At 46.5% G+C, this 24,497-nt stretch overlaps 1 long non-coding RNA gene across 1 annotated transcript in view; it reads right to left on the reverse strand.

The window, feature by feature from the left end:
- The window catches only part of LOC144791921 (uncharacterized), a 336,379-nt gene that overhangs the window by 218,511 nt on the left and 93,371 nt on the right, over positions 1-24,497 (reverse strand). The gene's annotated exons all lie outside the window — the stretch shown is intronic.

Raw genomic sequence — 24,497 nt, forward strand, 5'->3', positions numbered from 1 at the left:
ATTTACTAAGGCCAGACGGAGAAAGGTGGTTCTGGATCAGGTCTTCAACCAGGAGATCAACAGAGTGGGGTTCTGGGTTCTCCGGTACACCAACCACGCGAACATTACAGCGACGTGCCCTGTTCTCAAAATCTTCCAAGCGCCGGGTCATGAAATCGTTCACCCTACGGAGATTGCCAATCTCCGTCTGCATCTCAGAGACGTCCGCCGTGAGGCTGGATGATTTGATATCCAACGACTTCACCTTTTCGTTCGTTTTGGAGAGATCGGCTCGAATCAGATTCAGATCGATTGCCACGGTGTAAATTTTGTGGGTCAAGGTTTCGTATTGTTGGCCTATTGACTCCCTCATGCCAGAAATGGCGCCCATGATGTCCTGCAAGGAAGGCTCCGTCGATGCATCCACGACGTGGTCAGACGCACTGGGACCGGGCAGGGCAGCCCCGGGGGACCCCTTAGAATGGGTATAACGGTCCATAACGTTGGATTGGACCGGACCCCCGCGCAGAGGTGTCTTCGTCTTGCGCGTCTCCCGGTCCCCTCTGCCCGCCATTTTGGAGATGCGTCACCAGGAGATTCACCAGGGTCAACGGACCGGGCACCAGAAATGGAGGCCTCGGGACCAAAGGACCGTAACAAGGGTATCACCAGGATAGGGGCAGCCAAATAGGAGAACAGTCCAGCCAAAGGCCCGACAGCCGACGCGTGTCCTGGAACCAGCTCTGGCCCGACCCTCTCGCCGATGTCCCAGTCAGAGGCAGAATCGAAACCGAAACTTAAGAAGGGGACCCACAAGTCCAATCCCCCTGCCGTTGTTGTTCAACTCCAAGACGGCCACCGAACCTCACCCAGTCCCGGGCGCACCTCAAGGGCGGAGCCCAAAAGTTCAATTCACCATAACTCAGGCACCCGGTGTCAAAATAAAGTTCTGAAAGGTCCAGGTAGATCAGCCCAACGTCCTCTATACCAATCCTCGCGAAAAATCAGGATTCATGCAGGATATTATGCCGGGAGCGGCGGGCGTCCGGGGAGCGCTGTGCTCACGCGGCCATCTCGGATGCCCGCCAAGCTCCTCCTCCACATTTTACTTTTTGAAAATAACATGTGAAACACCATAATTTTGCATTGCATAACCTAGATTTTCATAATCAAGTGTGCAAGCTCTTCTATTCTACCTATTAAAAGGGCCAGATTCATCTTTTTTTTTAAAAAACCATGTTTCCTAATTGAGTGGATTAACTGTCACACGCTATTCTAAAGGGCAGCTTACATTGGGAAAAATAATGTATATTTTGTAGAACACATTTCTATTTAAAAAAAAGCACACGGTTGCATTACACTAATTAAAAGCACATTCTATGATGGGTCTGTTTTATATTTTCTTCTCAACCGTGAAAACATTAAAGCACCCTCCGTGCAAACCCTTATCTCAATTCGACTGGTTTATTTATTGGTTTATTTACAACTTACCGACCTCTGAGTCAAACACATTAAATCAAGTGTTCCAAGAATGAACACTTCTTTACTCTCCATGCAAGATGTTACCATTTCAGTCAGCAAGCTGACAAAGCACATAGGCAGACCCAGCAACCAATGAAAAAGTTAAATCAAACCATCATTCATCTCACCACTCACTGACTTTTAGTGTCAGCTCACATAACCATGCATGTTAAACAGCATGTTAAAACATATACTGCCTTCTCAATACAAGATATTAACCCTTTGGCAGCTGAAGCACAATCATTCCCCAATGACTGCAGTACATGGGAAAGTCATGAACTCATTTCTCCATGTTATCACATAACACGTACGCACATCTGCAAAACCTTTTCTTCAAGCACTTGAAAGAGATCCAGCTCTCTCCTGCCTAACGTAATAACATGCTATGCACAAACCATAACCACATGGCGCTATTCACAAGCCATATTCACAAGAAACTCAACAAGTCATAATAATTACATGCTCTTCATAAACCATATTTACAAGGAGCTATTTACAAGGAACTCCACAGTAAACTTATCTGGCCGATGGGGGCAGAGGGAAATCTGCGTTTACGTAGTCTGGTGCGGGCTCTTCTAGATAGGAGGAAATAAAAGCCTCTGATGCTGTCGGCTTTACTCTACATACTCTAAATGGTACAGGTGGTGGCGTTCGTGACCTACTGGGTGTTTCTGAGGTGGTCACTCTAGCTAGTTCTTCTGACAGGACGGGATAAATACCAGTAATGACGGCATTTCTTTCTCTGTCAGTCTGTTCTGTAATGACCCGTTCCCCCTCCTCCCGTTGTTCTTTTTCTTTGGCTTTTTCCCCTGCTTGTCTAGTTCTATCTGCTTTATTCAATTCTTTCTCTATCCTCCTATGTGACTCTTTGCGCCACAATTCAATGGCATCTTTCTGAGAGGGTCTTGACTTCTTTTTCCACAGCGCTTCCTCTACTCTCATAATGCATTCAGGATCCCATGTTCCCGAGATAGGCCATCTATATTTCTCCTCCAAGTCCTTTGTATAGTCTACCCAGAAATCCAAAAACAAAATGGCGTCTAACCCATGCTTATTATACATACAATGACCAGGTGTGTCTCTGGGCGGGATGTTAACTGACTCTTCTAGTATACCTTTTCTGGTCCCTATCTGACGCAATTTTGAAAACAGTGGCATGTTGAAACTTATTGAGTTGGTTTCACCTCAATGAAAACACAATATACACAAGAATAGACTGAAACAATCATTCACACAAGAAACATTATAACACTAAAACGATTTGAACATTAAAACAAACACAATCTACACAAGGAGATAAACATGTACTTGAAAACAGTTAACTTTATGCACTGGAATACAGTACAACCATACCGGTCTCAGAAATGAGACACGTCTTTACCGTGCCCACGTTTTACCGTGGACCCGTCTTTACCGTGAACATGTGAATGGACACGTCTTTACCGTGAACACGTATAACGTGAACCCGTCTTTACCGTGCTCGTGTGAAAGAACCCGTCTTTACCGTGCCCACGTTTTACCGTGGACCCGTCTTTACCGTTTTCACGAATAACGTGAACCCGTCTTTACCGTGCCCACGTTTTACCGTGGACCCGTCTTTACCGTGCCCACGTGCTAAATTGGACCCGTCTTTACTGTGCCCACGTGTTACCGTGGACCCGTCTTTACCGTGCCCACGTGTTACCGTGGACCAGTCTTTACCGTGCCCACGTGTTACCGTGGACCCGTCTTTACCGCGTTCAAAAAAATGAACCCGTCTTGAACTTGATGTATCCCCCATAGTGGTACTCACCGGGAAACAGGACTTGAAACTTGAAGGCCTCGGAAACTCGATACTACGCTTGCGCCTTGGAACAGGTGGGCCTCGGAAACCTCGGACCTTGCTCTCTCATGGGTGGGCTCTGGTTGGGATGATCCGCAATCCTCACCGCCTCGTGTGGACGCCTGGTCACAGTCCGTCTCCTTCGTGGGCCTGAGGGAGTAAGCAGGAAGTCCCGCTGGTGCGCACTTTGAAGTCCGTCACGGCTGTAGAAGGGGGCAAGAGCTGTACCTACGTCACCGGCGTGTGGGGAAAGGGATAGTCCCTGTATTCGGGCGCCAGATTAATGTGGTAAATAAAATATTACCCTTGCATAATTTCTAGGCATTAACAATTAGCATGTATCAAATGAGAGGCAGAGAGTCCGTGGTGTCCAAGTTAAAAGGGCTTTATTCCAATAACTCGAGTTAAGGGAGAATCTGTTCCATCTCCACTGAGGATCAGGAAGGGTCTTCTAACAATTAATCTCTGAAAATCATATATATACATTTCTCCTTGTACATAGGGAGGAACGCTCGAGGCAGAGCAAGAAAGAAAGAGATAAGAGCATGTGGGCGTGCATGAGGGTGTACACTTGATGAGTCATAGGTGTGTGATAGGTGGGTCATAGGTGGGTGGCTACATAGAGGAGGAGTTACATGGCAGGCTGGAACTTTGCCCTACTTGTGCACGAAACTGGATCATGACGTGCAATTGACGTGTAACTGGGGGGAGCTGACTAAGTCTAGTAGAGAACCTTCAGTGTCAGGGCGACCAGCACATCTGGTACTATCTGATATCTTGAGTCGGGGATGTATTATCTGAAGCAAAGGTTGCTCATCACTAAAAGACAGAAAGGGCATATATTTCTTTGTTCATTGCAAGGGGGCTGTGAGCTTTCTTCAGATGCAAGTGCTGTAATTACATTTAAACGGAGACAGGAAGGCATGACATATACCCCTGTCAGTGCTGATAAGATCCAACTCCGTACAAGTACAGGGAACTGTAATGTATATCTGTACCAAAAGGGGTAGATATAGCCGCAATGACATTATTTATCTCTATGACTTAGGCACACAGGATCCAACAAAGGCTACAAAAAGGGATCCGTTTGGGACAAGACAGAGGAGGCACAATATCCCCCTGTCAACAAAGGTGGAAATTGACAAAGCCTGAGAGTCCTATGACCGGTGCAAACTATAGTAATGCACGGCAGTCTATGCATCCAGTAAGTGTACATCTGGACTTATGGATCTATTATTTAATACTATCATTTAATAATATGATAAACTCAGACTAAAATTGAACAATATTTTTACACAGATTTTCGGATGAAATAGACAACTAAAACTGTGTTCTTCGTCAAATGTGACCCCAGGGAATACTCATCTGGTACCCATAAAATCTAATTTAAGAAAAAGTAAGATCTGTTTATGACCTTTCACTTGATCAGCCCGCTAGATTGATAAAAATGATTTAATATTGTGTTATGATATTAATTGTATGTATCTTTTTTAGAATGAAGATTCTATGTTTTTAAATGATTCAGTCCTGAAGAAGGTGTACCTTAATAAACAAAGCACCGAAACGCGTCGACACACGGACTATTTTTATGTATAAGAACAGAGTGAAAAAAGTTTTTATTTGTTGTATATTGTGAAATATGTACCTGTATGCAATGTTAGTATAAACGATGGATGTCATCAATTCTTTGTCTGATGAACGAACATGCATTTATTTTAAAGTCTGTTTTAATGTAAAATAAATAACTATTAAGATACACACATGTTTATGGTATGATCAAATTCTTAGATAGGGCTTTGTAAAATTGTGAAAGTGGTCCAAACAAATAGTTTAGTGTAATTAATTTACATGTAGGAGTCTAAAACACATAGAAAGGAATTTCTTTTTCATTGTGCTATTTCCCGGTCCTTTCTGGGTTCAGTTGGGAAAACTCTCTTTTAGAGTTATTTCACAGCTCTTGTAGCTGGAGAGTTGCTATTTACAATATGGATACATTACGTACTTTTGGGTTTTCAGAAGACCAATTAAAAAAAATCATAGGTGGTTCTTCGAAAACCATAAACACAGTGACCCTATCAAAAGGGGATGATGATAAGTGGAACAAACTGTGGAATCTAAAGAAAAAAATGATTCGTACTGAATTACATTCAGAATTTATTATTCAGTATTGTAAAAAGGGGATTATCCCCAAAGGGTTACAAATCAGCAACGAGCCAGGGTTATTTGTTAATAATGAAAGATTTAAAGAGAATTGGACACTAATCGCGAACCGATGCAGTCGCGACTGGATGTTGCTCATAATTGAAACTGCACAAGAGATCATAGTAATAGAACGAGATGAAATAGAGACGCTAGAAAAAGAGCTTAATGAATCTACAGCTCTTGAGGATGCTATAAAAAAACTAGCAGAGATAAAGGAAGACATTATTGGATACCAAGAATATATGATCAACAAAAAAACGAACAAGTTGAGGAAAGATAGCCAACTTTAAATCGGAACTGGTATATCCATATTTGCAGAAGGAATACTATGATCAGCCGGCGCCCAATGAATACAATAATCGTCCATATAAATACAACAGGAATAGATATTTTAAAAAGAATGTAACGTTCTCTGATACCTCATATAACACCAGTGACTCAGAGACTGAGAGGGTACCAGAAAGTACAAAACGAAATGAGCCCAGAGAAGGAACCTCTGAAGACTTTCATGACTATCAGGTTTTTTTTAGGTCAACAAAGGAGACAGACCCGTGGCTTCAGGACGCGGGGGAGGGGCCGTCAGGGCTATCGTCAAAAGGAAGGGATAATGAGAAGGCCCTACATGAGAACCCGCAGTCAGAAGGACTGGGATTAGATAGAAATACTCAAAGCACCAATAATAAACTTATCCGATAAAGTACTTACCAAGGAAGAGGTTTTAGTATTAGAAAAAGGTTTGGGCTTTGCCCCAAGTACCTCTGGATGTAGGTATTCCATGGAGAAGGATGTACGGGATTTGTTCCGCAAAATTAGAATTAAGAAATTCTCTGAAAACAAGGAAAATAGGCCTTCTAATAACAAATCTGGCCTTAAACCTCCATCTACATGGAATCCCAACATTGCAATGGTCAGTCAAGAAGTTGACACTTTTGAAAAAGTAGTATCCATAGGTTTAGAGAAATTATTGGAATAAAAGCATTGGACTCAAAACAATTTGACAAGAGGAGAAAGGGATGCTTTAAAAAACCTCTCCAACTGTGAGGAAATAACAATAAAACCCGGAGACAAGGGAGGAAGTGTAGTAATCCTTAACACCAAAGATTACAACACCAAGATGCAGTCCTTGCTTGGCCATAAACTACATTATCGAAATTCCAGTTTGGGAGAATGGAATAGATTAAAAAAGAAAGTGAAAGATGTGGTCACCTTAGCAAAGGAAGACTCGATTATATGCGAGGATGAATTTAGATTTTTGGTAAATGATCATCCTAAAATACCTGCTCTGTATGGACTGCCAAAAGTCCACAAGGATATGATGGACCCCCCTATGCGGCCAATTGTCTCAGGAATAGACTATTACAGAGCCGCTAAGCAAATATGCTGATCATTTTATCCATCTGTTGGTAGAAAAATTACCATCTTACATAAAAGATACCACGGACATGATCTCAAAAGTGGAAGGTATTGATTTTAATAAGGAAACCCAGTGGTTAATGTGCTTGGACATTGAGTCCTTGTACACAAACATACCACAGCAGGACACGATTACCATGATGAGTGACATTTTGAGCGATGAGGAGGGTGACCTCTCAGCTCAAAAAGTCTTTATCCTTGAATGCATTGAAATTGTTCTGATGAACAATATCTTTTTATTTAATAAAGACTTGTTTTGTCAAATCAAAGGCACGAGCAGGGGAGCCACATGTGCTCCCAGCTTAGCATGCCTGTGTGTAGGAAATTTTGAAAAACAACACGTCTATAATGAAGTCAGTCCCTTCTATGAGAACATCAAACACTGGTCTAGATTTATAGACTATGTGTTTTTTATTTGGGAAGGAAGTGAAAACGATTTAAATGCATTCCTTGAATGGTTAAATTGTGGGGACCTGAACCTAAAGTTTACAGCTAACAAGAGTCAAGTGGCAGTTGACTTCTTGGACATTAAGATCAAGGCAGTGGAAGGGAAACTATGTGTTGAGTTATTTGTGAAACCATATGATAGAAATACGCTGCTCCATCACACCAGTTACCACCCTAAATGTCAGAAGGACGGGATCCCCTATAGCCAATTTATTAGGATCCGATGAAATTGTACAGATAAAAAAACATTTGAAAAACATGCCCAAAATCTAAAGGATAAGTTACTGCAGAGGGGCTACCCAAAAAGGTTAATCAGGGAAAGCTACAAAAGAGCTAAATACCAGAACAGGGTAATTTTGTTTGAACAAAAACCCAAGGGACAGCAACAAGAATTAGGAATTGTAATGGTATCTGATTCTAATGGCATGAGCTTTAAACTTAAAAACCTTATCAATAAGAATTGGTCTATTCTGAATAAAACAGGGGAGAACTCATTACCAAAACCCATTTTCTCATATAGGCGGAACAAAACAATCCGGAATTGTTTGGTTCAGTCATATAGAGAACCTAGAATGAGGCCCCAGCTGAGTATTGACCATGGGAGACTTATCCGTGGTAATTTACCATGTGGTACATGTACCCACTGTAATTCAATCGTCAAGACAGACAGAATTGATTTGGGAGGCATTTCACATTGGATGAATGAACATGTGAACTGTAGAACATCGAATGTCGTTTATCTGCTAATATGCCCTTGCCAAAAGGGCTACGTCGGTGAAACTGGCCGAGAGATGCGATTGCGCTTAACAGAGTATAGATCGTCTTTAAAGAATCATAAAAAGAATGCCCCGTTAGTGGAACATTGGATGGCCGAAAATCACAAAGTGGATGAACTTAGGTGGTTTATCCTAGAAAAAATTAAGACATCCCAGAGAGGTGGTGATTCTGCAAAAAGACGTAAACAGAGAGCAATTTTTTATGTCCAAATTCAGAACTTACACTCATGGGCTAAACAGCAGAGAGGAGTGGGAAAGGATTATTAGATAAATATATGTATAGATACTCTCTTTGTGGACCACCTGGAGTAATGTGACTAAGTTAATAGTAAGACTGCACACAGGATATGCGGGCGATGAAATATTTGGTTTAAATGTATATATAAAAAAGATGATGTATAGCTTAGGTCATACATTTTAGTATAGATAAAGAACTTTATGTAGACAGGATCCATCCGTTTGCTATTTAAAGTGATAACTAAATACCTGTTTAAAGGAAAAATATGTTGTTTGCATGCTTTTTGAGACACATAAAATGTGATGTCAGACAAATATTGGTTGAAGAAACATGTCATGTATTTCCACATGTTGGAGATAAAATATGAGTAAATAACTTGTATATCACATAATATTATGTGAATTGAACTGAACATATGTATAGACCAATATTTGCACATTCAAAAATTGCTTTGGTTTGTGATATACTCTGATTATGCTATAAAGAAATAGGGAAGAGGATTATTAATTAGCATATTGACCTTACTTTTTATACAACACATACCATTTTGCCCAATCGAATGTTATGATCTATTTATTTTCACCGAAAATTAATTTAAGAACTTTTATCTAACACAAGACGAGCACACGATTCTGTGGTTTATAATTAGCATAGATGTCTCATGAATAGGTATGTCATGCTGTTAATACGGAATTTTTCCAGTGTTAAAACACGACTTAGCATGAAACTACAAAACAGAGGACTGTTGGCTGAGTAAAAACTACAAATATGGCGGAGGTTCTCTATATAAACACTTGACAAACTATATACTCACATTAATACGTTATGTGAGATGGTTAACGTTATGGTCTAATTCACATGATACTAGGTTAGGCAATGAATATTATATATGAACAACTTGATCCAACAACTCCGAGCCATACCGAGCTTTTTAAACCCGACGGCCAAGTCCGTCTTCGATTTAAAATACATAGCGAAGACTACAGCTATAAACTACAAAGATGGCGTTCAATAAAAGCATAGATGCTATTGAATAGTCACCTGCGTTCCATCAATATAATTACTGAGAGGAGGATGGGGTATATAAACGCGGTGGCTCCATAGCAGTTTATTGTACTCCGGGAACCAGTGAGACTGGAACGGGGAACCGCTGCTGTATTCTCTAAAGGCGAGGCAACCAGGATAGGATAGCTTGTGCCGTGAACGGGGGTTAAGATCCACTTGCGAGTACCGTTAGATACTGGGGATATTCTGGTCTCTCCGCATCGTTAAGGGGGAGCTGTAAAACGAGCAACAACTAGAAACATGTATTTTATTCCCCGTTTACAAAATATTAACTTGGACGGGCGTTATTCGCATAAATAAGTTTGTTGGAGACCATTACAACCTTGAAAAATAATAGCGTAAAGACCTTGCCGGTATTTGCTGCACGTAACGGAAACGGCAAAGTGAAATATGGTTATGTTTGCTATGTTTGTCGAACCTATGAATAAAATAGATGTTACTGATTGAGTTGTTTGTAAACCTTGAGACAATGAAGGATCAGTATAAGGATAGAGAAGCATGACATATACCCCTGTCAGTGCTGATAAGATCCAACTCCGTACAAGTACAGGGAACTGTAATTTATATCTGTACCAAAAGGGGTAGATATAGCCGCAATGACATTATCTATCTCTATGACTTAGGCACACAGGATCCAACAAAGGCTACAAAAAGGGATCCGTTTGGGACAAGACAGAGGAGGCACAATATCCCCCTGTCAACAAAGGTGGAAATTGACAAAGCCTGAGAGTCCTATGACCGGTGCAAACTATAGTAAAGCACGGCAGTCTATGCATCCAATAAGTGTACATCTGGACTTATGGATCTATTATTTAATACTATCATTTAATAATATGATAAACTCAGACTAAAATTGAACAATATTTTTACACAGATTTTCGGATGAAATAGACAACTAAAACTGTGTTCTTCGTCAAATGTGACCCCAGGGATACTCATCTGGTACCCATAAAATCTAATTTAAGAAAAAGTAAGATCTGTTTATGACCTTTCACTTGATCAGCCCGCTAGATATATAAAAATGATTTAATATTGTGTTATGATATTAATTGTATGTATCTTTTTTAGAATGAAGATTCTATGTTTTTAAATGATTCAGTCCTGAGGAAGGTGTACCTTAATAAACGAAGCACCGAAACGCGTCGACACACGGACTATTTTTATGTATAAGAACAGAGTGAAAAAAGTTGTATTTTGTGAAATATGTACCTGTATGCAATGTTAGTATAAACGATGGATGTAATCAATTCTTTATTGTCTGATGAACGAACATGCATTTATTTCAAAGTCTGTTTTAATGTAAAATAAATAACTATTAAGATACACACATGTTTATGGTATGATCAAATTCTTAGATAGGGCTTTGTAAAATTGTGAAAGTGGTCTAAACAAATGGTTTAGTGTAATTAATTTACATGTAGGAGTCTAAAACACACAGAAAGGAATTTCTTTTTCATTGTGCTATTTCCCAGTCCTTTCTGGGTTCAGTTGGGAAAACTCTTTTAGTGATAATTCAGCAGCGCCTGCAAGCTGTTTGTATTCGTCTGGGTGCAGCAACGTGCAGGCAGTAGGAGGGCTTGGAGCAAAAGTTATCTTACCTCTATTAAAATCCCCTCGAAATTGTAGGGCACTCAATGGTCTCTACAACAGGTATCTTAACCCTCTAAGGTATTTTAAAATGCAGCCTCTATGTAACCAATTGAGTAACCTATAACAGATTTACTGTCACATTTTTCATCTGTTACCAATAACTTTGTAGCAAATAAAAACAAATATTATGTTGCTACCAATGTTGCTGGGCATCAGTGGCACCCACAATTGGCAAAAGAGGCTGCCTGAGGAAGAGGTGTCCTGCCTCTCGGATCCGTAGGCAGCGATGCTCCAATAGGGGTGCATACATGGCACTAGAACATCCCAGGGATAAATACAGCTCCCTCCCACAAGGTTAGGACTGGTGCTGTGCTTCCCTAGAGCTGCAGACACTTTAAACATGCCTATTTCCAAGTGGAATACTCTGCTAAAACAGCTTCCATTGATTTCAGGCTGAAAATGAATGATTATGAGTAAAATAAAGTGCCGCAAAAATGCCGCTAAATTTCCATATTTGTGCCGCTAAATTTCCATATCTGTGCCGCTAAATTTGCTAATCCATGCCGCAATATCCTGGGGGGTCTGAATAATAGGCAGCTGCTTGCAAACTGTTGTCTAGCGCATTGGGGGCCCACGCCTCCTTATCCCCCCACCCTCAGGGTGCTGGAGGCTGCTTCCGGACACGATGGGCCAGCGACCTGTGCATAAATAATGGAGGCAGTGCAGGAGGTCCTGTGATGGGGGCAGGCCCTGCCCTCACCCCATCTTGAATCCAGAGAGCATCCCACTTCCCAGTGCCCGCGGCTCTGGTGGGGGGGTGTGGGGGGGGGATGTGTTTCTTTACATCGCCGGTTTTGGGGACTCTGGTGCGGCGATAAAAGCTGCCTTTTTACTTTTAAAGCTATCCCCTTCGGGTCCCCCCCCCACCACCACCACCACCACCACCACCACCTACCTCCCTGCTGACACACATGCTCTGAGGGGCTGGATGCCGACTGGGGGAAGGCGCGAGAGAACATGCCGCCCTCCATGGCATGATTTATCGGGAGAAGCTCCAGGGCTGTGCTGGGCCTCGGCACCACGGCAGACCAGGATGCCGGTCCAGGAGAACGTAGAGCGCGTCAGAATAGTGAAAAGCAAACGTTATTTACAGGGGTCAATAGTGCCATTGTTGAGCCAACAAAATACAGGAGTTGGCAAAGGGTACATTAAAGGATAAAAACAAGGCGACATGGGTGTAAGTTGCTAGGAATACAAATTGAAGTAAAGCGGATTACTGCAACACATGGGCCTTGCAGGCCGGGTTGGATATTTGGTCACTATGGGAACAACCTCACCTAGCCCGATTGTGCCTGATTGAGATTGTATGGGGCGGCCCTTCGGGGGGCGAGGCATTGTGTTACAGCGCTTGAGGCCCGGATGGCCGGGTCTGGTGGCGCAGTGGACTAATGCATCTACTGTAGGGGCCTGTGTCCATCCCCATGGTCACAGATGCGAATCCCTAATTATTAGGAAATTACGAACAGTCACTAAATAGAAACAGAACAACTTTGAGAAGTTAAAATTGTGAGTTGTAGCGCTTCATCCTGGGAACGAAGGATACGCATGTCCCGCTGCAGAGCAGGGTTCTAGTCTCGGGCCTTTTGTGTTTCATGTGTGGCATCGCCAGGTGAAGCATTATTACACTGATTTAGAGGAGGCACTTGTGACGCTCTAGTTGTTGGTAGCTCCGGCCTCGGCCGGAACTACGTATGGCAAATGTATCACCTTCTGGCCAGGCGTGGCCAGAAGGCTATAAATAAAAGGTCGGAAGTGGCACGGCACTTCCGGTCCGACCTAGCATCCAAAGTGTCGACCTGTGTTTTGTCCAGCAGTATATTTGTGTCCACACTTATATCCATAGGTGATTACTCACCCCTTTACACTGGCGACGAGTGGGGGACGTAATCGGCAACAGTGCGGGCAGAATCGCCATCCGAAGAGGCGCCTGGAGAGACCGAGCGGCGCAGGAGGAGGCAGGACGGTCCGGCGCCGAGCAGCTTACCCTCCATAGGCATCGAGAAGTGCCCAGCAGCCCGACGACATCCGCGACCACAACGGTGAGCAGCGGTAGCACTGAGCTGCGTGGGGACACCGGTGGCGCGGAGAAACACCAAGAGAAGGCCTGGCGCAGCGTCGGCACGAGTGCGTGTGCACAGGCCCAAGCGCAGTCGGCGCGCATGCGCATAGGAGAGAGGCCCGGCAGAAGACGCCTAACTGCGATGCATCGAGCCCAGAGGCTGCTCTGAGCAACGAGGTGCCCCGGGGTGACACACGCTCACCCGGCACAGCGCGACACGAGCGCTGAGAGTACTTTGGCATCCATCTAAGGACAAGACACACGAACAAACAAGCACTGATACAGCCAATAAACAAGCATTGGCTCATCCAAACAGAAAAAAAAACAAAAGAAGAAAAAATCAACAGTCTGCATAAGAAACAACAGCCTACAACAAAAAGAATACACACTCATAAGGACAAGCAAACCATACAGAGGCAATGTCGAACACACAAGGCAACCAGAACCTGCAGGCAGCGCCACAACAGCAAGCAGCGCCACAACAGCAAGCAGCGCCGCAACAGCAAGCAGCGCCACAGCAACAAGCAGTGCAACAGCATGCAGTACCTCCAGCCCAGCAAATCCATCCATCAGCTCACTCGCAGATTCAGGTACTCCCGCCGTTCAGCGAGCTCATTGAACCTTCTACAGCGGCACCGAGATGGGCGGTATGGATAGGACAACTCAACAACTATTTTGTGGCCACTCGTGAGAATGATGACACAGTCAAACGCTCCCTATTACTGCACTTTGGGGGCACTGAAATCTACAAACTGTTCTCCCACCTTCCAAATACCGGCAACGCTAATGACTACGACGCAGCCGTCCGAGCACTCAACGCGCACTTTGACCCCCAGCTCAATCCGCACTATGAACGATTTAAGTTCAGACAGTCTAAGCAAAGAGAGGGTGAGACAATGGACGCCTTCCATGCCCGGCTAAGAGAACTGGTGAGCACATGCGCCGAAGATGATCATAACAAGGAAGTAACAGCAGAAATCATTCAAGGGTGCCGGAACAAGACCTTAAGAACGCTAATACTGCGCCAACCCAATATCACGCTAGGCGAGATTCTCATGCTCGCACGGTCACACGAACTCTCTGATGTCCGGTCGACAGCAATGGAAGCCGCCATGACCACTCAAGTGGAAGCAAGTGCAGTGGTGAAGTCTGAAAGAGTCGACGCCGTCCGCACCTCAGGCAGAGGTGGAAGGGGAAGATGGCCGACCAGAACCCAGAGACGAACGTCCTGTGGATACTGTGGGCGTGATGAACATAATCAAGATGGGTGCCCTGCAAGAGGGAAGACATGCTCGAAATGCGGAACGCCAAACCCCTTTGCCAGCGTGTGCAGAGGAGGATTCCGTGGAAGAAACACAGTAGGGAGACGGACCGTAACAGGCGCAGTCAGGCAACTAAGTCTGGAAGAAATTCAAGAATCAAGGTCCGTGACAGCAAGACAACATCGCCATGCACGATTAGATGACTCATCCACCGACGATGAAGGAGAGTGCTACTTCGTGTCGTTCACGAAAGACCTGAAGAGAAAGCAAAGACCTCAACCAAAGTGCCAAATTCAGATTGACGGGTCAGAAGTCACAGGGGTCATAGACATCGGGGCAACAGTGAATGTGATGGGTATACAGCACTACAAAAGCCTTAACCCAAGACCGCAGCTGACACCGTCTAAGATCAAGATTATGACGTACGGCAGCCAAACTCCACTTCCTCTGCGTGGCAAGATGCAAGTGCAGGTCAAGGCAGAAGATCGTGAAGTGACAACCACATTTCACGTAATTGACAAGGAAGCAGATTTGCTGGTGGGGAGCCACACAGCAGAGGACCTCAACCTAGTAGCGTTAGCTAACGCAGTCAAGACACTCCAAACGGAAGACATACTACAACTGTTCCCGTCACTGTTCAAAGGGTTTGGCACAATTAAACGTCAGCCAATCAAGCTACACATTGATAAAGCAGTACAGCCAATTGCCCTGAAACACCGGAGGATTCCATTGCACCTGCGAGCAGCCGTCGAGCAAGAACTGACACAACTTGAAAAACAAGGAGTCATAGAAAAAGTCACTGGACCAACGCCGTGGGTGTCACCCATAGTGATAGCCGAGAAACCCCGTCAGCCCGGAAGATCCGCATTTGCATAGACATGCGGATGCCCAACAAGGCCATAAAAAGAGAAAGACATATAACCCCCACCGTAGATGACATACTCACGGATCTGAACGGAGCCCAATGGTTCTCTAAGTTGGACCTCAACGCTGGCTATCATCAACTCCGACTAGCCGAAGAGAGCAGGTACATAACGACATTCTCGACTCACCTCGGTCTTAGAAGATACAAGAGACTAAACTTCGGAATATCCTCAGCGGCGGAAATCTTTCAAAATACAATTAGAGAAATATTATCTGGCCTACAAGGAGTGCTGAATGTAAGCGACGATATCCTGATACATTCTAAGACCAGTGAGGAACATCACCAGCGGCTGAGGTCCACACTCAAGAGATTAGCTGAACATGGAGTAACACTCCATAAAGAGAAATGCAAATTCTTCCAGAAATCGATAGAGTTCTTCGGCTACGTATTCAATTCCGACGGAGTTCAAGTTGATCCCAGGAAGTCACAAGCCATAAAACATGCCTCAGCGCCGACCACAGCCTCAGAAGTCAGGAGCTTTCTGGGCATGGCCCAATACTGTACCAGGTTTATACCGAACTTAGCAACCATTGCCGAACCACTCCGCCATCTAACGAAGAAAGAGAGCCCGTGGAAGTGGACAGATGTGGAAGAAGAAGCATTCAAGAAAATCAAAAACGCCCTCTTAGATGGGACAACCATGGCCTACTTCAACACGACCAGACCCACCGAAATACTGGTCGATGCCAGCCCCGTTGGACTGGGAGCGCTCCTCACTCAGGAAACGGAACCAGGAGTGTGGGCGCCGCTGGCGTTCGCGAGCAAGGCACTCACCGCCACTGAGGCGAGGTATTCTCAAATCGAGAGGGAAGCATTAGCTGTAAAATGGGCATGCAACCACTTCCATCTCTACATAACCGGACACCCCTTCAGAATGGTTACTGATCATCAACCACTAATTCCACTCTTCCAGGGCACCGCCCCTCACCCGCCTCCACGGATTGAAAGTTGGGCGATCCAAATCCAACAGTACCAAATGGATCTCGTGTACAGGCCAGGAGCTAAGAACCCGGTGGACTTTTTATCTCGACATCCCGCCAAGGAAGAAGCACAAGAAGAAGAACCTGAAAGACAGACCGAAGAGTTTGTGAATACGATATCACAAGGAGCATGTCCTGAAGCAATGTCAGCAGACAAAATTCGGGAACAATATGCCAACGACACTGTCCTGAAGAGAGTAGAGAATGCGGTACACACCGGATCCTGGGAAGGCTTCCTGAGAGGTGTACATGGCTGGAACGAAACTGACCGCGCACGACTCAGTCAATTCTGGAAGATGCACAACGAGATCAGCATCGCAGAAAATGGTCTCATCTTAAGAGGCTCAAGAGTGATAATCCCGGCGACCCTACAGGAACAAGCGACAGTGTTAGCACACGAAGGCCACCAAGGCACCAGGAGAATGAAGGCCCGTATGCGAGAGAAGGTCTGGTTCCCGAACTTGGAAGATGCCGTTGACACTATAGTGAAGAACGGTCGAGCGTGTCAGTTAACAGGAAGAACTGAAGCCCCTGTTCCAATCATCACAGAGGAACATGCACCAGCGCCGTGGTCCTGGGTCAGCCTAGACTGGCAGTTTTCCAGACGGAAGGATCACTGTGGTTCTAGTGGACAGCTATACAAAATACCCAATTGTGGAAGTAGCCCAGTCAACTAGTTTCACGAACATTCAACCAATACTGAGCAAGACATTTGCATTATTTGGGATTCCTCAACAATTGAAGACGGACAACGGACCCCCCTTCCAGGGGAGTGATTTCAAAGAATTTATGCAGAAGCTAGGAATTCATCATCGACGCATAACCCCTCAATGGCCTCAAGCAAATGGCGAAGTAGAGAGGTTCATGAGAACAATCAATAAAGTGTTAAGAATATCTGTAGTGGAAGGAACCAATCCTGAGGAGGCCCTTCAGAGTTTTCTACGAGAGTACAGGAGCACTCCACACAGCACGACACAAAGATCGCCTTGGACTCTCATGTTCTCAGGCCCCAGAAGTGATCTACTACCTATGGCAGAAGAATGGCGGCCGGAACCATATTATCCGGAGTCCACCCAAACCCGGAGGAGAAGAACCAACGACAAAGCCAGCAAGAAAAGAAGGGCTCACGACAGGGTGCTGATCCCTGGAGATCGTGTGCTCATTCGAGCTCGGAGGCCCGGAGGGAAGTTCAGAACACCATATGAAGTCGAGCCATGGACTGTCAGGACAAGCAGAGGCACCGCAGTGACCGCTCAACGCGAAGGCGAAGAAGTAACAAGAAACGTGTCATGGTTCAAGCGAATACCAACGACACCTGCCAACACAGAATGTCAGGCAGGTACACCGGAAAGGCAAGACACCGGTAGTGAGCCAACAGGTGTTACCTTGAGCAGTACGCCATCCACCCCGTCCGCTGAGATCGCTGAACCACTCGCGCCATCTGCTAGATGGAACCCTGAGGACACTCCGGTAAGAGGAAGAAGGCAATACAGTCTCAGACCAAATCCCAGGCCCAGTCAAAGACTTGCTGATTTCATGTGCTAATCCATTTTGTCTTGAAGGACTAATTTGGGAAGGGATGTGACGCTCTAGTTGTTGGTAGCTCCGGCCTCGGCCGGAACTACGTATGGCAAATGTATCACCTTCTGGCCAGGCGTGGCCAGAAGGCTATAAATAAAAGGTCGGAAGTGGCACGGCACTTCCGGTCCAACCTAGCATCCAAAGTGTCGACCTGTGTTTTGTCCAGCAGTATATTTGTGTCCACACTTATATCCATCGGTGATTACTCACCCCTTTACAGCACTCACTTCCCTTTAGGCCACGGGACTACGTGAGAACGTGGGGGGAGTGCCTACGATACATGAGGTCCTTGTCGGGGTGCTTGTCTCGGGTCGGCTGGATAGCAATTTCACCGAGGGGTTTATTTAAATGTGCCTCTTGGTGTCCCCCAAATGGCACTGCTAGGTTAAGCACTACATATTAATTAAAAGAGGCACCGACTTCATCTTTGGGCTTCAGAGACAACGGGTAACTAGCGGGGCAGAGTAGTGGCGAGTAACCCGATAGATTAGGCTCCGTGGGGGGTAAGGTCCAAACCACCACCAATGCCTGCGGTCTAGCGCTTGGGCGGCCTAGTATTAAATCAAAGTACCCTCCCGGGGCCGAATAAGCAAGTAATACCTGATGCGAAACGCAATTTAGGGCGCAGGTCTCTGACACTTATCCTACAATCGAGACCAAAAGGGTGACCTGTCTGCAAGTCTGAAAGGAGTACAAAGTAGATTAAAGGTATAATAAGGGGATAAGGGGTGCTGATAGGTCGGCTGTTAGCACTGGTGGTGGGCGACTCTCTCACTGTGCACATTGTGTCTTTGGTGGCGGGTAAGTCACAGTCACAGTCTCCCCCCACCCCCCCTGTGTAGGAGGCACTGGGTTACAGCCCTCATGGCACGGACTGGGAGCCCCTTATTAAGGCAACAAAGGGAGCGCAGGTTTAGGGAGGAGGTGGGAGGCTTCCACACTGCAGCAGGCCCTTCGGGGGCTAGGCCTCCTCTTCCCCGCCCCCGCATGGGCGTTCTTCCCGGTTCCCTCTCACGTGCGCCGGTTAAGCGAGCACTGGCTAGCACTACATGGAAGTAGAAGGGTCACCCCTTATGCTTCCAGTCATAGACAAGAAGACACAATAAGGTTTGTTTCGTATACTGCAGGAGGGGGGGTCTGCATTATTTTCAGCTGCCATTAGAAGCAGACGGATACGTATCTCCAAGTTGAAGGGGCGGCCAAGCTCCAGTCGTGGCGTGTTTCATCCTGCAAAGTGATAGTCAACTCGGGGACTTCTTAGGGAGTTGCATTGACTGATGACACAGTCAGGGCAAGTAGTCGGGAATACAACAGGCTTATCAGTACGGTTGAGATGTTGGCGCAATGTAAGGGGCCGCCTGGGGCCAGTCCTGGGAGATAGCTTCATACTAGTGAAGCTCATGGAGTCGCACGACGGGATGTCTTCCGGCCACAGCTGGGCGGAGGCTAGGTTTAGAGATTGGGGCGGTCACAGTCCTTCCTGCACGGGCCCCGAAGCACAGGGGCAGCCACAGGGGCAGAGCTCTGCGCCTGCCCGAGGCCACCCTGTGGCCATCAGGAGGGCGGGCCCTTAGTCACGGAGGGCTGCCCCCGTCCCGTAATGTGGTCAGCCACTCCTCCCCAGGGCAGGCGTTGCCCTGTGGGGTGTGGGCGGGTCAGGTGACGCGCGTCCGGGGCGGCAGGCAGGGAGAGGGGGGTATATCTCTCCCCCTCGCCATTGCTCAGGCCTCTTTGCCGCTCCGGACGTCGCGCGCTCCACGTCGGGGACACTCTTTCTCACCTCTGGTAGCCGTCCAGAGGTCCGGTCTTGCGTCGCGGTGAGGGTTTTTTTCTGACGTCGACGGTTGCTTCGCCTGCGGTGAGTAGAGTGATTCAGGAGGTTGCGTTCCCACGGTTAGAATGACACCCCTTCCCGCGGTTCAGCAGTGGGTACGCTGCGGGGACCGGCGGGTGTCAGACGGCCGTCCCGTCGGGGTCGTATTTACCATGCTCCAATTCTCTTTCGCAGGTCAGGAAGGGGTTTCCTATGTAATGTTATTGTCGCTGAACGTCTCCCAGGCCCTTCGGCCCTGCCGGTTCTAGGTGGTCGGGCCGTGGAGCTGTTGCGGTGGTAAGGCGTTGTGTTCCCGGTCCATCTCGTTACGTGCGTTACTCGTCATCTTGTATAAGATTTGACCGTCTATTATTGTATTTATTCGGTGGTAGATCTCACTTCTTTATCACATGGCTTTCTTGCTGCTATGTTTTGAGATATAATAAGTATGCTGTCCCGTTTATGTTGTGCGTGGCGGGGCATTCCCACCCTCCTCCAGTCGTCCCCATACCTTGGGTGGCATGGGGGTAGCGGCCATGTTTTGCACGGCCTAGTTGGTTGCACGTGGGCCATGTTTCTCTGCCTTGGCGGAGGGGGCAGTTGTGTTCTCTGCCGAGTCCCCCATGCGGTGTGCAATAAGAGTGTTTGTAGAGGGATCCGAGTGGTGAGGAAAGTACCAGGAATGGATTTGTGTCGGAAATAGCCGTGCCATTGCATTTTAAAGGGCGATAGAAGTTCTTCCTTGAGTGTCGCAGGGCACGAGAGCGCTTGTTGGTTGCAGCCAGGCGGGTATACTAATTTGGTTGTATTGGCCTATCCGTCGGTAGTGGCGGAGCGCACTTTTCCTGTGTTCGATGGTTTAATATATACAGATGTGCTTCGGCGCCAGCGCTTCATCCGTGATTCGGAGCTTGCGTGTTTCTATGGTGTTTGGGACAAGGAAGGCCAGCTCTTAGCGGCTACCTTTGCTATAGTTTGACAGGGACATGTAGTCAGGGGAAAGTTGAGAACACTGTATACTATGCGGATGCGGTGCCCCTTGCTGCGTAGTGCTTCGCCAGTTAGCTTGTACAGATGAACGTTGCGAGGTACCCGGCGATTGGTCGATACATCGTTGGTTGTGCAGCGAAGCAGTTGTTCCCATGGTGCCCCCGGAGGGGGGTGTTTTAGGCGGGTGCTTGTAGGTGTGTTCTCTGGTCGGAGGAGGACGGTAGTCGAGGGTGACTTGCCGCATAATGAGCGGGGTGCGTGGACTCATCACGTGTGCCTCCTGCCATCAGGCTTTGCATGTGAGTAGCGGTGTATGGGGTGAAAGTTCTGCATTGAGCTAATATTATATTGCCACTGAGTGTCTTTTCAATTTTTCTCATGGCATTGCATATTGCAGCGCGATTTGTAAGCCTATTACGTGCGCAATTAGGTTACTGCTGTCCGTATTGATAATGGTGAATAGTATCATTAGGCTTTAATATGGCGAGGCCCGTGGCGCTGTACCGATTCGTCATCTACGCTAGCACGTGAGGCCCACGTACAGATCTGTTTTGAGGTCGATTCATGTCACAGATTGATCCTTGGTTATCTCACCGGGCCTGCTGTGGACGATGCACGAGACATTGAGACGGGAGCAACCCGTGTAGCTACATGTTCGCCATGATATCCCTTTAGCTGCATGGAGAGGTGTACTGATAGGTGAAGTAATTGCGAGATTATGTGGAATAGGTGATACCGCTGCCTTAAATCCTAGGTTGCCTCAGTTTCCGAAATGCGTGGTACAACGGCAGTTACATGTTCTATGGACAGGAGTACTGATCAGTTGTGACGGTTTGCTTCTCATGGCAGCTGATATGGTGGCTCAAAGTGGGCGTTCGTGTGTCTTTGTGCGTATGCCCCCCCCCTTTACATGCGAGTCACAAGGCCTGTTTGCACAGGCAAAGCCGGGTATTAGTTGTTGAGGCAATTTATGTTGTGGTGGATTTGTGCAGCGGAGCTTTGCCCGTAGACACCCCCCCCCCTCTGTTGGGTTGGTTTGAGGACACACTGTACACGTGTTCTGGCGTGCCAGTTTTATTATCGTCCATGCAATTGCATTGAGCGGTTTCTCACGGAGGTCTTTAGAGCGCTTCATAACAGGTTGGAATGGCACGCGTGGCGGGGAATTAAGGCAAGTGTACAAGTTACAAAGCATACGCTAAATGACACGAGGCAGAAGTGACTCTTGTAGCAACGAGAGACAAGAGGTAACTAAGAGTTGGCAGGGCTGTATGAATCATTGCGAGACCGTATGCGGGATCCTCGGTTCGCACGCTTAGGAACACAACTCTTTATTGTAAGCTGCTTATACTTTGTCCCAGCCTTCCTTTTCTATCGTAAGGCTTCATGTTCAGTGAACCCCCTATTCTTGACTTGCCACATTCGTTTGGGTTTCAGTCGCGCGGGTTAAACCTGTGTTTTGTCTGTAGGTCGCGCTCTCAGGCAGGAATTTTGGCCTACACTGCTGAGTGTCGAGCGCGTGCTGGATAATTTAGGGTGCGGCTGAAACAGTGGTTGCTTGTCCTAGGATCGCATTTGCATGCTGTAGGTTGGTCAATTCATTATTTTGTGCTGAATGTCGCGATGCATTTGTATGGTTCCCTGTCGCTAGATCGCGTCACGTGCAGTTATTACAGTCACATCAATATGTTTGTGCGGCGTTCGCGCTGCTTAATGGTCTCAAGTATCGCGTCACGCAGTGATTTCGGTCTAATGAGTGTTTTGAGCTTCCATTTCCAATAGGGCGGCCCCTGTCCTGTTTGGTGCGGGTCAGTATTTAGCACTTCAACATGCGCAAATTAAGTATTCGAGACAGAAGCGAGGTCGTCGGGTTTTTTCCACCTCCCTGCTGATTGCCATGGAGGCCCCTTTAGGCTCCTGTTTATTTCTGTGTTCCTTAATTGCAGCCTCTTTTTCTGCTTTTGGCCGGGAATCCTTCCCGGGATCTTTTGCCCTGCTGTGTCAACTGGTGTATAGAGCTATGCCTCCCAGCAGGCTAGTTGCGTTATTATACAGTGTGGCAGTATGATTTATCATAGTACAGTAGGAGGCGATGGATACAGTATGGTAGGACTTGTAGCAACTCCAGTGTGCCTTCTGCACCCGCACTGTGTTCATGTAGGCGGCAGAGTGCTTCACAACAGAAACAGTATTGACACAGGAGGAGAAACTTACTAGTGTACAGATTAGAATCTGCCTTTCAAGAAAGGAGTGGCGTGTGCATGTTACACAATCATACCAAGCTCGGGCACGAACATGGCTCTAGGTGTCAGGGCGCAGCATAGAAGAACAGCGCAGTTTCTTTACAGGGCCTTGGGCTAATAATGCGATATTAGACAGAAACATCCACAGTTGCTTAGGAAAGGAGGGGAGCGGAAGCGTTCAATTTACACAAGCTATGTGCTGCCATATGGATTGTGTACACCTCTAGTGGAAGTGCTTCGGTGCGTGTGAGGCAACCAGGCTAGCGGCAAGCCAACACTGCATGATATACTCAGCAGGTACATATCCTGGGTACCTACATATAAGTAAGATGCTATACTCAGTATGTTTTTGGGTTGGAGTACCTGCAGTTGAGGTTCGGTACACCAGGCCATCAGCTAGTGTACTCTGCATAGACCGCTAATGGCGCGAGTGGCATGTGTATGTACACAATCGTACCAAGCTATGGCGCGAACATTGCTCCAGGTGTCAGCGCGCCGCATAGAAGAACCATTTCATTTATACAAGCCATGGTTATGCTTCCATCATGCTGCGGGGCAGGAGTGGTAGCTTGTCAGTTGTAAAAATGTTTTATTTAGCGCGGCCTTTGCCCTTAGGTGTCTGAGCGCATTATAGAGAATCAGTTCACCTACTTTGCCTCTGGGCTAATAATTCTATATTAGACAGTAACGTCTACAGTTGCTTAGGAAAGGTGGTGAGCGGAAGCGTTTCTATTTCACATGCTAGGTTTTGCCATGGGGTTTGTGTACACCTGAATTGGAAGTACTTCAATGCGTGTGAGGCAACCAGGTTAGCAGCAAGCCGACACTGCATGATACTCAGCATGTACATATCCTGGGTGCCTGCATATAAGTTAAAATGATATACTCATTATGTTTACGGGTTTGAGTCCTGCATGTGGGGTGTGCGGTACACCAGGCCATCAGCTAGTGTACCCTGCATGAGGGCCGCTAATGTGTACGTGTGACCGGGTGCCCCTGTGCAAGAGGTGTGTTACATCAGGCATGCAGCAAGCTAGAACTGTATCAGGTGACTCATGTGTACGTGTATCTGTGTGCCCATGTTGGAGATTTGTGTTATTCCAGACACACAGTAAGCCAACTAGGCACGAGGTGATCAGCATGTACAGGTTACTGAGTACCCAGTGCTAGGACATATGCGTTACACCAGCCAAGCAAATGCTACTGCATAGTGTGGACAATATGTACACACAACCTATTGCTGGTGCACATCTCATGCAGTGTAGTTGCATGAAACAGACACGGTGCGGTGCGCGCAGCGCACTTGTGAAGGAGCGCCTGTCACCCGCAGGAGAGGTGCCGAGCTAGGGGTCATGTGTGCACAGCAGACTTAGGAATGACTGCTCGGCCCAGGAGAGGCGCGTAGTTGTGCGCTCAGTGTACATGTATGTGAATGGACGCCTGCTCTTGCGCATTTGTAAGGCCATTTTTTTTTTTTTAATTCTCTTTTATTAATATAAAAAGGTGGCGCACTCAGTGAGAACATTACATA

The sequence above is a fragment of the Lissotriton helveticus genome, chromosome 11, assembly GCF_964261635.1.
Source record: "Lissotriton helveticus chromosome 11, aLisHel1.1, whole genome shotgun sequence".
NCBI lineage: Eukaryota > Metazoa > Chordata > Amphibia > Caudata > Salamandridae > Lissotriton > Lissotriton helveticus.